Here is a 12,048-nt window from a genome sequence, read left to right as displayed (position 1 = left end):
AATCTCAAAAACATGCTGAATGAGAAAAGTCTAGGCACAAAAGAGAACAAACCTCATGATTCCATTTATATGAAATTCTAGAATAGGCAAAACTAATCTATAGTCACAGAAAGCAGATTAGTGGTTGTCTAGGACTGACGTGGAATAGAGGATTCATGGAAAAGGAGTAAGTAGAACTTTGTGGGAGGGATTAGAATGTTCTATATCTTGACTGGGTGTTTTATATAGGTGTATTCATTTGTCAGAAAGGATCCAAGTGTACATTTTAAATAAGTGTATTGTTACGTAAATTATACCTCAATAAGGTTTATTTTTAAAGTTAAAAAGAATTGATTACTGCTTAGTCCTTTTTTTGTTCTCACATCCATTTCTTCCCCTACTTTGCTCTCCTTGGTATTACAGGGGTGCTGACTCTTTCAAGCTGCATTCACCAGGTTCCTGGACAGCTGAGTTCCAGCTGTGATTTGCCCAGTGGGAGACATCAGCAGGAAACTAGAAGGTGGAAGGAAAGGCAAAAAGCCAAGATATTTCTTCCCTGTCCCCTACCTCAGTCCTAATGCTTGCTGCTTCTCCTTTACAGCTTTTCTCCCCCTGAACCTGTCCTTCCAGCTTTTCTCTGTGACACCAGTCCTAGAGCTCCAGAAACATCATCTTCCATTTGTCCATCAGCCTAGAGATGGTGGCTGGCTTTAGCTGCCTAATCTTGCCTGCTATGGATGGATGACTTGTGTGCTCCAAAAATTCGTATGTTTAAATCCTAACCCCCAAGGTGAAAGTATTAATTAGAAGGTGGGGGTCTTTGGAAGGTAATTAGGTTATGAGGGCACAGCCCTCATGAATGGGATTAGTGCCATCTTTAATAAGATGAGGTGCAAGAGAGATGCCTCTCCCTTTCCAAATGTGAAAACACAATAAGAAGACCACTGTCTGTCCCAAACACTGAATCTACCAGCGCCCTGATTACTGAACTCCAGCCTCCAGAACTGCGAGAAATAAAGTTCTGTTGCTTGTAAGCCACCCCACTTATGATTTTTTCATTATAGCAGCCCAGTCAGACTAAGATACCTTCCCTTTTGGCTTTTTAGCTCTCTTATCATGTGTGTAACTAATTTCCTGTATTCTATTCCCTCTGTTTTCTTAACTGGATCTCAATTAATACAATAACAAATAATATTTTAAAGAGTGATAAAAATATATAAAACAATTATAAATGGATTAAGTTAACATTAAGGCAAGTCTAGATTTTCAAAGGTGCTACTTGAACAGTGAGTTTACTTGACGATAGCAGTAAATGATTTCCTATTATGCATATGTTAACTTTTAAGAAATACATGTTATTTTTAAAACCTTAAAAAAAATTATGAATAGGTTGCCAGTGGTTCAAAGGTAGGGAGGGTAAAGATGAATAGACAGAACATAGGATTTTTAGGGAAGCAAAGACTATTCTGTATGATACTATAATGGTGGATACAAATCATTAGACATTTGTGAAAAACCACAGGACATACAACACAGAGTGAACCCAAGTGTAAACTATGTACTTTGGTTAATAATAATATATCAATTTGGGCTCATCAGTTGTAACAGATGTACCTCACTAATGTAAAATGTTAATAATAATTGGGGAAACTGTGTAGGGGTCTTACATATATCTCTGATCTGTGCCTAGAGAAATGTTCCATTCATATTTTTTAAATTGATGGAAGGATAACTAATAAATAAGTACTTTGGAGATATTAATTTGATTGCATTGTCAAACTGACTAGTAGGGAGCAAGAGAATACCTGTCAACTGGAAAAAATGAGCACATAAATGTTTTCAAATAAGAGCATCTTCCTCCCTTCTCAATATACCCTACCTACATCTTCTACATCCTGGAAGATGTAGAAGATAAGGATAATTAACTATAGATTAGTTTTGCCTATTCTAGAATTTCATATAAACAGAATCATGAGATATGTGCTCTTTTGTGCCTAGACTTTTTTCATTCATCATGTTTTTGAGATTCACCCATGTTGTTGTGTTTATCGGTAATTGATTTTTTTTATTGATGAGTAGTATTCTATTGTATGAATAGTTGTGATTTAACAACTGTTAAATCACATCCATTTGCTGCCAAAAATATGACTACTATATTAATTTTTATTCCTCTTCTTTTGCTGGCTACTATGGTCATATTGCAGCAACAGTCCACAGCTGTCAAAATTAGAATTCACATCAGGTAATAACAGGTCCACATGCACTATTTTCATCAGTTTTAAAAAGCAAAGAAGTCCCCAAAACAGGTTCTAACTTTTCTTTCTTAATGCTTTAACCACTGATGATAACAAACTTTTGTTTTTATTTTGCTTAGTTCTTTGAGGAATCAAACTTTTTTTAACTTACTATGACATACTTATGAAACAGGAAGAGGGCAGGGGTTGATGGCAATTTCTGATAAGGATACTATAAGTGGCTGAGATGTAATATATTCCTTCTATAATAAATGGTCCTTCTCAAACAAACTGACTCCTTTTTAAAAATCCACTTCAATATTTTGCTTCTAGTTTTTACTTTATAAAAACCGAAAAGCACTTTATGGTGATAAAAAAGTCTATATTATTATCATCTAATTTTTTATTCCCTTTATATATTTATTTAGAATAAATACAAGCAAGAATTAAAGAGTGATATTAATTGTATTCTCTTTTAGTCAGCAGATGCCCGTTACCCACTCCAGAGTATTCATTAAAAGTCCAACTGCTTTTTTAAATGAAAAGGAAGCAGACAACTAAATATGAAAACTCCTCACAAAGTTATCTCCTGTGCTCAGATAGTACCAACAACTTTATTTTTCATCCAGTGTGGAGCTGATGGAATTGAGCCACAATGACATTTGTGACTAGAGGGGAAGATGGAAATGATTCCATTAACCTAGAGTGCTGTAACATATGGTAATCATAGGTGGTAGAATAGCTGGGTTGGACAAGGGTAAAGTAAGCCATGTGGCACAGACATTATCAATTACCACACATGGTAACCATGCTGATACAATGTAGCTTTTCCAGAAGGGAAATGATTTGGGCATATGAATTGACTTACTGGCTTATGAAAGAGTGATCTATAAATGACATATCTGGCACCAATGTAGCACACGTGGTTTCCAGTAATTTTGCAAGCTGGGGACTATTAAGATTTGAAGAACCTCCATATACCTAAATGTCAGTACAATGCATTGCAGCTATTGGCACAAAGGCAGCAAGCCAAAATATCGATGCAAAATAAACTTGGACCATTCATATATAAAACCATCAAATATCTTTTTCAGGTGTCATATAAAATCCTGGAATTTTGTATCTCTGGAAAAAATAATTTCATGAATCTTTAAGGTATAAAGCTTACGGGCATGGCAAAAGCTCAAGATTAGAGTACTGGGAGATGGAATTACAATTACTTGTTGTAAGTATTGGCAAAAATATTGATTTTGAAAGAGACATGAAAACTGTATTTTAAGAAAATTTAATATACACATACTCTTTCAGAAGAAACACTGAAGGCTGAAAGGTCAGTTGGGCAGTGGGAGATAAGGAGTACAGAAAAGAAGAGTGTCAGTGGAAATGAAGATGACCAGAAGAGACTAAGACACTCTATAGGAAGATCGGAAATTCTAACAGGACACCTGATGACCCAACTTCAGAAGACCAGTAAACCACCCAGAGAGGCTCACAACTAACCACTGTGGCTATCTATTGCTGCAAAACAAATTACCGCCAAACTTAGTGGCCAGAACAAAAACCACCTTAAAAAGGGTCTACTGTATAGCAAGGGAACTCTACTCAGCACTCTGTAATGGTCTCTATGGGAAAAGAATCTAAAAAAGAATAGACACATGTATATGTATTACTGATTCACTTTGCTATATACCTGAAACGAATACATTGTAAACCAAATATATTCCAATAAAAATTAAAAAAAAAAACAAAACTCTACCTTGCAACTGAGGAACAAATTTGAAAACAATTAGGATAATTAAAATAGAACATTATAGGTTGAATATATAGCACAAAAATTATTTTAAAAACCCACTTTACTGTATTTCACAGCCCCGTAGGATGACTGGGCTCACATAGGTGGCTCTCACTTGTAGGTCTCATGAGGTTGGAGTCTGATAGCAGTTGGTTAGGGATAAAATCATCTGAAGGCTCAACTAGGCTAAATGTCCAGAGACTCATTCACATTCTACCTTTTTTCCAGTGATATTGAAAAAAATTGAGTGGAAAATGACTAATATATAAATTATTTTCAAGATATTAATTTGATTGTGCTGAGGCAGGTTATTAACCGAGAGCTCAGCTGGGACTGTCAATTCCAATGTCCACACATAACGTCTCTATTATAATAGTCTTATGGTAATCAGATGTCTTACATGGTACCTGAGTTCCAAGAATGAGTGTTTCAATGAATAAGACAGAAGGTGTGAACTGGTGTCATAAATCAATAGCATTAATTCTGTGGTACGGTAAGGGCCTAAAAGAAGCAGAAGAGATTAAGAAGAGATGGCAAGAATACACAGAAGAACTATACAAGAAAGGTCTCAATGACCCAGATAACCATGATGGTGTGGTCACTCATCTAGAGTTGGACATCCTGGAATGTAAAGTCAAGTAGGTCTTAGGAAACATTACTATAAACAAAGCTAGTGGAGGTGATGGAATTCAGCTGAGCTATTTCAAATCCTAAAAGATGATGTTGTGAAAGTGCTGCACTCAATATGTCAGCAAATTTAGAAAACTCAGCAGTGGTCACAGTTTTCACTCCAATCCCAATGAAAGGCAACGCCAAAGAATGTTTAAACTCTTGTATGTGCTGTGCTGAGTCGCTCAGTCGTGTCCGACTCTTTACGACCCCAGGGACTGTAGCCTGCCAGGCTCCTCTGTCCCTGGGGATTCTCCAGGCAAGAATACTAGAGTGGGTTGCTATGCCCTCCTCCAGGGGAATCTTCATAACCCAGGGATCAAACCTAGGTCTCCTCCATTGCAGGCAGATTCTTTACAGTCTGAGCCACTAATTCTGCTCATCTCACATGTTAGCAAGGTTATGCTCAAAATCCTTCAAGCTAGGCTTCAGCAGTACATGAACCAAGAACTTCCAGATGTACAACCTGGATTTAGAAAAGGCAAAGGAACCAGAGATCAAATTGCCAACATTCATTGGATCATAGAGAAAGCGAAAGAGTTCCAGAAAAACATCTACTTTTGTTTCATTTGACTATGCTAAAGCCTTTGTGTGGATCACAACAAACCTGAAAATTCTTAAAGAGATGGGAGTATCAGACCACCTTATCTGTCTCCTGAGAAACTTGTATGCGGGTCAAGAAGGAACAGAACTGGAGATGGAACAACAGACGGGTTCAAAATTGGGAAAGGAGTATGACAAGGCTATATATTGTCACCCTGCTTATTAAACATATGCAGAATACATCATGCGAAATGCTGGGCTGGCAGAAGCACAAGCTGGAATCAAGACTGCCAGGAGAAATACCAACAATCTCAGATATGCAGATAATAATTCTCTAATGGCAGAAAGAAAAGAGGCACTAAAGAGCCTCTTGATGAGGGTGAAAAAGAGTGAAAAAGTTGGCTTGAAATTCAACATTAAAAAATTAAGATCATGGCATCTAGCCCCATCGTTTCATGGCAAATAGAAGGGGGGAGAGTGGAAGCAGTGACAGATTTTATTTTATTGGGCTCCAAAGTCACTGTAGACAGTGACGGCAGTCATGAAATGAAAAGATGCTTGCTCCTTGGAAGGAAAGCTAAGGCAAACCTAGCATGCATGCATGCATGTCCGTGCTCAGTGGCTCAGTCATGTCTGACTCTCCGAGACCCCATGGACTGTAGGCCACCAGGCTCCTCTGTCCATGGGATTTTCCAGGCAAGAATACTAGAGTGGGTTGCCATTTCCTCCTCCAAGGGATCTTCCTGACTCGGGGATCGAACTCACATCTCCTGCATTGATAGGCAGATTCTTTACCACTGAGCCACCTGGGAAGTATGACCAACCTAAACAGCATATTAAAAAACAGAGCCATCACTTTGCCGTAAAAGTCTGTATAGTCTATGTGAGACAGCAAAAGAGACACAGATGAAAAGAGCAGACTTTTGGACTCTGTGGGAGAAGGCGAGGGTGGGATGATTTGAGAGAATAGCATTGAAGCATGTATATTACCATAAGTAAAATAGATCGCCAGCCCAGGTTCAATGGATGAGAAAGGGCGCTCAGGGCTGGTGCACTGGGATGACCTTGAGGGATGGGATGGGGAGGGAAGAGGGAGGGGGGTTCAGAATGGAGAACGCATGTACACCTATGGCTGATTCATGTCAATGTATGGCAAAAACCACTACAATATTATAAAGTAATTAGCCTCCAATTAAAAAAAAAAAGTCCGTATAATCAATGCTATGGTTTTTCCAGTAGTCACGTACAGTTATGAACATCAAAGAATTGATGCTTTTGAACTGTGGTGCTGAAGAAGACTCTTGAGAGTCCCTTGGACTGCAAAGAGATCAAACTAGTCAATTCTAAAGGAAATCAGTCCTGAACATTCATTGGAAGGACTGATGCTGAAGCTGACACTCCAATTCTTTGGCTATCTGATGCGAAGAACTGACTCATTGGAAAACACCCTGATGCTAGGAAAGATTGAAGGCAAAAGAAGGGGGCGGCAGAGGATGACATGGTTAGATAGCATCCCCAACTCAATGGACATGAATTTGAGCAAACTCAGGGGATAGTGGAGGACAGAAGAGCCTGGAGTGCTGCAGTCCATAGGGTTGCAAAGAGTTGAGCGTGACTTAGCGATTGAGTAATAACTCTATTGGTCAAAGCAGTTACAGGCACATTACTTTCAATAAAAGGGGACAAAATACACCCCATTTCCTGATGGGAGGAGTGTCAAAGAATTCATCTTGAAACTACCATAGTGACATTTACCTGTATAAATTTATGATAAAAATTTATCAATTTAAACTTGGAAGCTCAGGGCACTTCCCTGGTGGTCCAGTAGGTTAAGAATCCACCTTCCAATGCAGGGGACAGGGGTTCGATCCCTGGTCAGGGAACCAAGATCCCATGCAAATGAGCTTGTATGCCTCAACTAGAGAGCCCACCTGCTGCAAACTAGAGTCCATGTGCTCTGGAGCCTGCATATACCACAACTAGAGAGAAGCCTATGCTGCAAGGAAAGATCCCACATGCCACAACTAAGATCTGATACAGCCAAAATAAATAAATAAATATTTTAAAAAATAAAACAAACTTGAAAGCTCAGAAATTTGAGTGTTCTAAAACCCAACAGATTATTGGATGAAGAAGTTGTGATATATATATACACACACACGTGTATGTATTTATACACACACACACATACATATATACATACAATGAAATATTATTCAGCCACACACACACAAAATGAGGAAATCCTGGGAACTTCCCTGACAGTCCAGTGGTTAGGACTCTGAGGTAGGGGGCTGCTGCTGCTGCTGCTGCTAAGTTGCTTCAGTCGTGTCCGACTCTGTGCGACCCCAGAGACGGCAAACCCACCAGGCTCCCCCGTCCCTGGGATTCTCCAGGCAAGAACACTGGAGTGGGTTGCCATTTCCTTCTCCAGTGCATGAAAGTGAAAAGTGAAAGTGAAGTCGCTCAGTCATGTCCGACCCTCAGAGACCCCATGGACTGCAGCCTACCAGGTTCCTCTGTCCATGGGATTTTCCAGGCAAGAGTACTGGAGTGGGGTGCCATTGCCTTCTCCGGAGGTAGGGGGCAGGTTGAGGAAATCCTGCCATTTGCAACAGTATTGATGGGCCTTGGGAGCAGTACACTAAGTGAAATATGTCACACAGAGAAACACACTGTACGATCTCTCTATATAGAATTTAAAACAAACTCATAGAAAATGAGATCAGATTTGTGGTTACCAGAGAAAGAGTGTTGGGAGAGGGGCAATTAGAGAAAGGTGGTAGAAAGGTACAAACTTCTAGTTACAAGATAAATAAGTATCAGGGAGATAATGTACAGCATGATTATAGTTAACACTGCTATATGATGTACATGAAATTCAAGAGAGTAAATCCTAACAGTTCTCGTTCCAAGGAAAAAATTTTTTCTTTTTAATTCTATCTATATGAAATGACGGATGCTAACTAAACTTACGGAGAAGGCAATGGCACCCCACTCCAGTACTCTTGCCTGGAAAATCCCATGGATGGAGGAGCCTGGTAGGCTGCAGTCCATGGGGTCGCTAGAGTCGGACATGACTGAGCGACTTCACTTTTGCTTTTCACTTTCATGCACTGGAGAAGGAAATGGCAACCCACTCCATTGTTCTTCCCTGGAGAATCCCAGGGACGGGGAAGCCTGGTGGGCTGCCGTCTATGGGGTCGCACAGAGTCAGACATGACTGAAGTGACTTGGCGGCAGCAGCAACTAAACTTACTGCAGTATTTACAATATAATGTAAGTCAAGCCATTAGGCTGTATACCTTAAGTTTATACATTGATGTATGTCAATTATATCAGTAAAACTGGGACTCTTTTATTCCTTTCATTCCTCGGTAAAACAGGTAAAAGGACTTCCTTGGTGGTCCAGTGGCTAAGACTCCACACTCCCAATGTAGGGGGCCTGGGTTCAATCACGGGTCAGGGAACTAGACCCCACATGCTGCAATTAAGAGTTCACGTGCTGAAACTAAAGATCCTACATGCCACAGGCGAAGACTGAAGATCCTGGGTGCTCCAAGTAAGACCTAGCATGGCCAGGTAAATATATAAATTTGTTTTAATCTGGGGAAAAAAAGAAATTTGGGTGTTCAAAATTACTACAGAAGTATATTAACTGACACTGACAAATCTCAGAAGGAAATGATGTATAAAAATCACAATGACAATATAGAAATTTACAATGAGAACTATTACTTCCATTGAGACCAGACAATTCTATCCATCTGGCTATAACCAAAGTATTAATAATTGGGAAATCAAACTATCAACTGATAACTGATATGCATAGAATCAGAGTTCATTATGATTCAAATATCTAAAGCATCAAACTGAGATAGCCTGATGCAACCATTTCTACAATCAGGATTAGTTATCAGGACCAATCTAACTAGGACCCTCATTCCCATGAACAGGGCTTGAGTGGTTAAATCAAAGTTAGTGCCATTTTCATCCTCCTTTTTCTACCGTGCTGTATAGGATGTTGACACTTCTGATGGACACACTTAAAGAATATGGCCCAGGCCATAGTGTCTCAGGTTAGAGTTTCTGACCTAAGCATTAATGATAGTTCAGTTCAGTCGCTCAGTCGTGTCCGGACTCTTTGTGACCCCATGGACTGCAGCATGCCAGGCTTCCCTGTCCATTGTGTTATTGGGGGCTGTAAGGTACATATTATGATGTTTAGCCGCATACCTGATATTTATCCACTAGAAGCCGGTGGCACCTGTTCTTAGCGTTGAGATGAGCAAAATATCTTCACAATGCTAAATGTCCCCTGGGAGGCAAAATCATCCCAAGTAGAGAACCACTTCATTCATATAAGAGCAAAGATTGGAGTTAGACTGACTTTCTGATAGGCTGTTTCCTAATAATAAGACTTTGAGCAAGTCATAAATTACAATGTACCTCCCTTGTTTTTGGTTGCCCAGCAGCTATATCCCTTTCCTAGCAGCATTTGCATCTCTTTTAGGCAATCACCTCTCTTCCACTATAGGCAGTTTTGGTAAGCCTCCGGGCCTCCTCTTGCAGAAGCCAAAGATAACTGTACTGACTTTCTCCCCCAGATGCTATCACATCCTGGGGTCAGACACGGACCTAAGTTAGGTCAACAGAATACTCTCTACCCAACTTTGAATCTTGACCAAGAAATAAGAATAGAGAAGGGTGATAGTTCATTCATCTCTGCGGGCTCCTACAGTGAGACTCTCCCTGCTGTCTGGGGTTCTGGAACTAACTAGGTTTTACATTCCCAAGTGGGCTTATTCTGCCTTCCTATTGTTTCTGTGACATACAATTAATATTAGGGACTAAACAACAACTATTAGTAAGGGATCTTGAAGATTACATAGTTTAATTCTGAGAGCAAATTTATATCTCTAATCTCCAAGTTCTTAGAGAACAACTTGCTGACACTTGAGCACACCACTTATGGAATTAATAATTTGGCAACTGACTAGATACGTAGTCATTTTGAGTTAGTCTTTGAGAAAGGTTCTGACATTAAGAGAAATGAAGCAGAAAAAGAAAACCAATTTAGGGGAAAATGGGTTTGGTTTTATATGTGTCAAATATTTGATAAAATCATGACATTGTTAATTTCAAACAGATTGCAGCAGGTTTGGAGCACGAGTGATAGAGCTTAATATGTTGATCTGGGACACAAAAGAGAATTTAACATGACAAGTGAAATAAGGAACTACAACAATTCTTCTGAGGTTATAGAGAGAACAGTGGACATCCAAAGGATTCATTCACTACAAACAGAAGCCAATTCTGGCTGATTTAAACAAAAAATACTTAATATTTATTAAATAAATGAATCAAAAAACCCCGAAATTCATGAAGAAAAATGCATTAGCTATAATACTACCTACCATATTCTACCAATTGTCCGGTATACAACTTGCTTTTAGAATTTGACTGATACAGGATGGAAAACAGGGACTTTCCCAGTGGTCCAGTGGTTAAGACTCTGCCTTTCAATGCAGAGGGTGTGGGTTCAATCCCTAGTTGGGCAACTGAGGTCCCACATGCCATGGAGTGCAGCCAAAAATCAAACAGAGAGTACACTGACATTTTCCCCTAATTGTTTTCTGAGATATCACCTAGTGCCCTCTTTAATCACAAGCCCTCTGCCAAATTCAAAACTCAAGGCCCTGGTTTACATCCAAATAAATTCCAGATGGAGAGATTTAAACATAAAACTTGTTGACAGTTCCATAAGAAAAAAAAAGAGAATTTAATAATCAAGGAGTGGGAAGGTCGAAATAGGACACACAAACAAAATAAAAAGTAAAAAATTGACTACATAAAAATCTGATTTCCACAAGGCAAAAAAATAAGACAAACTGAGGAAAATATTTGCCATATCATGAAGGCCTAATACCTTCATTAAAATGGAAAGAGCTCCCACAGATTAATAACACCAACCACCTAATAAATAAATGAACAAAAAAATAAGAACAGCAAGTTGATAGAAAAGGAAATATGAGTCAAAAAGCATTCAACCTCACTTTAAAAAGAGAAAAGAACAAGAAAATGTTAATATCACACTGTGAGATGTCATTTTAATAAACATCAAATTGGCAAAAAAGATAAAATACTATGTTGAGGGCATAAACAGCCATTCTGAAACAACACTGATAGAGGTATACATTAGTAGTATCTCTGGAGGATATGTGTGCAACATCTATCGAAATTCTAAATGTACATATACTCTACAAATTCCTTATAGCCTCACAAAAAAAACTAAATATCCATCAATTTCAGAGTGATTAAGTAAAAGGATATCTGTACAATGGAATATCACACAGAAATTTTTAATTGAGAAAATTCTATATGTACCAGTACAAAAATAGGTGCAGATTTGAGTGTTGAAGTCTGGGGTTAAGATTTAGGTGTTGAAGAAAACTGTATTTTAGATACATGTAATAGCTCTAGAAGGTCACACAAGAAACTGGTAATGCTGATTGCCTCCTAAAAATGAACTGAGCAACTGAAATACAGGGGAGGAAAGAAGACTTAGTTTTCACTGAATTTCAAGTCTTCTGCAAATACTTCTTAGTAAAAAAAAATATTAAAAAATAACAAAGACCAGAAAAACATTTTTCTCTTGAAGAACTAATGATAGCGATTATATTTCACATCATTAGAACAAGAGTTATATAATCAGTTATGTTTTTCTCTTTGCCTTAGTTCACATGACTTAATATAAATTCTCTTTACTTTTAAAAAATCTTCACTTTTAAAAAATCTCTGTTCATTTTTAACTTTTGAAAGTAGGTAGGA

This window comes from Bos indicus x Bos taurus, chromosome 19 (genome assembly GCF_003369695.1).
Source record: "Bos indicus x Bos taurus breed Angus x Brahman F1 hybrid chromosome 19, Bos_hybrid_MaternalHap_v2.0, whole genome shotgun sequence".
Taxonomy (NCBI): Eukaryota; Metazoa; Chordata; class Mammalia; order Artiodactyla; family Bovidae; genus Bos; species Bos indicus x Bos taurus.
This window is presented reverse-complemented; position numbering follows the sequence as displayed.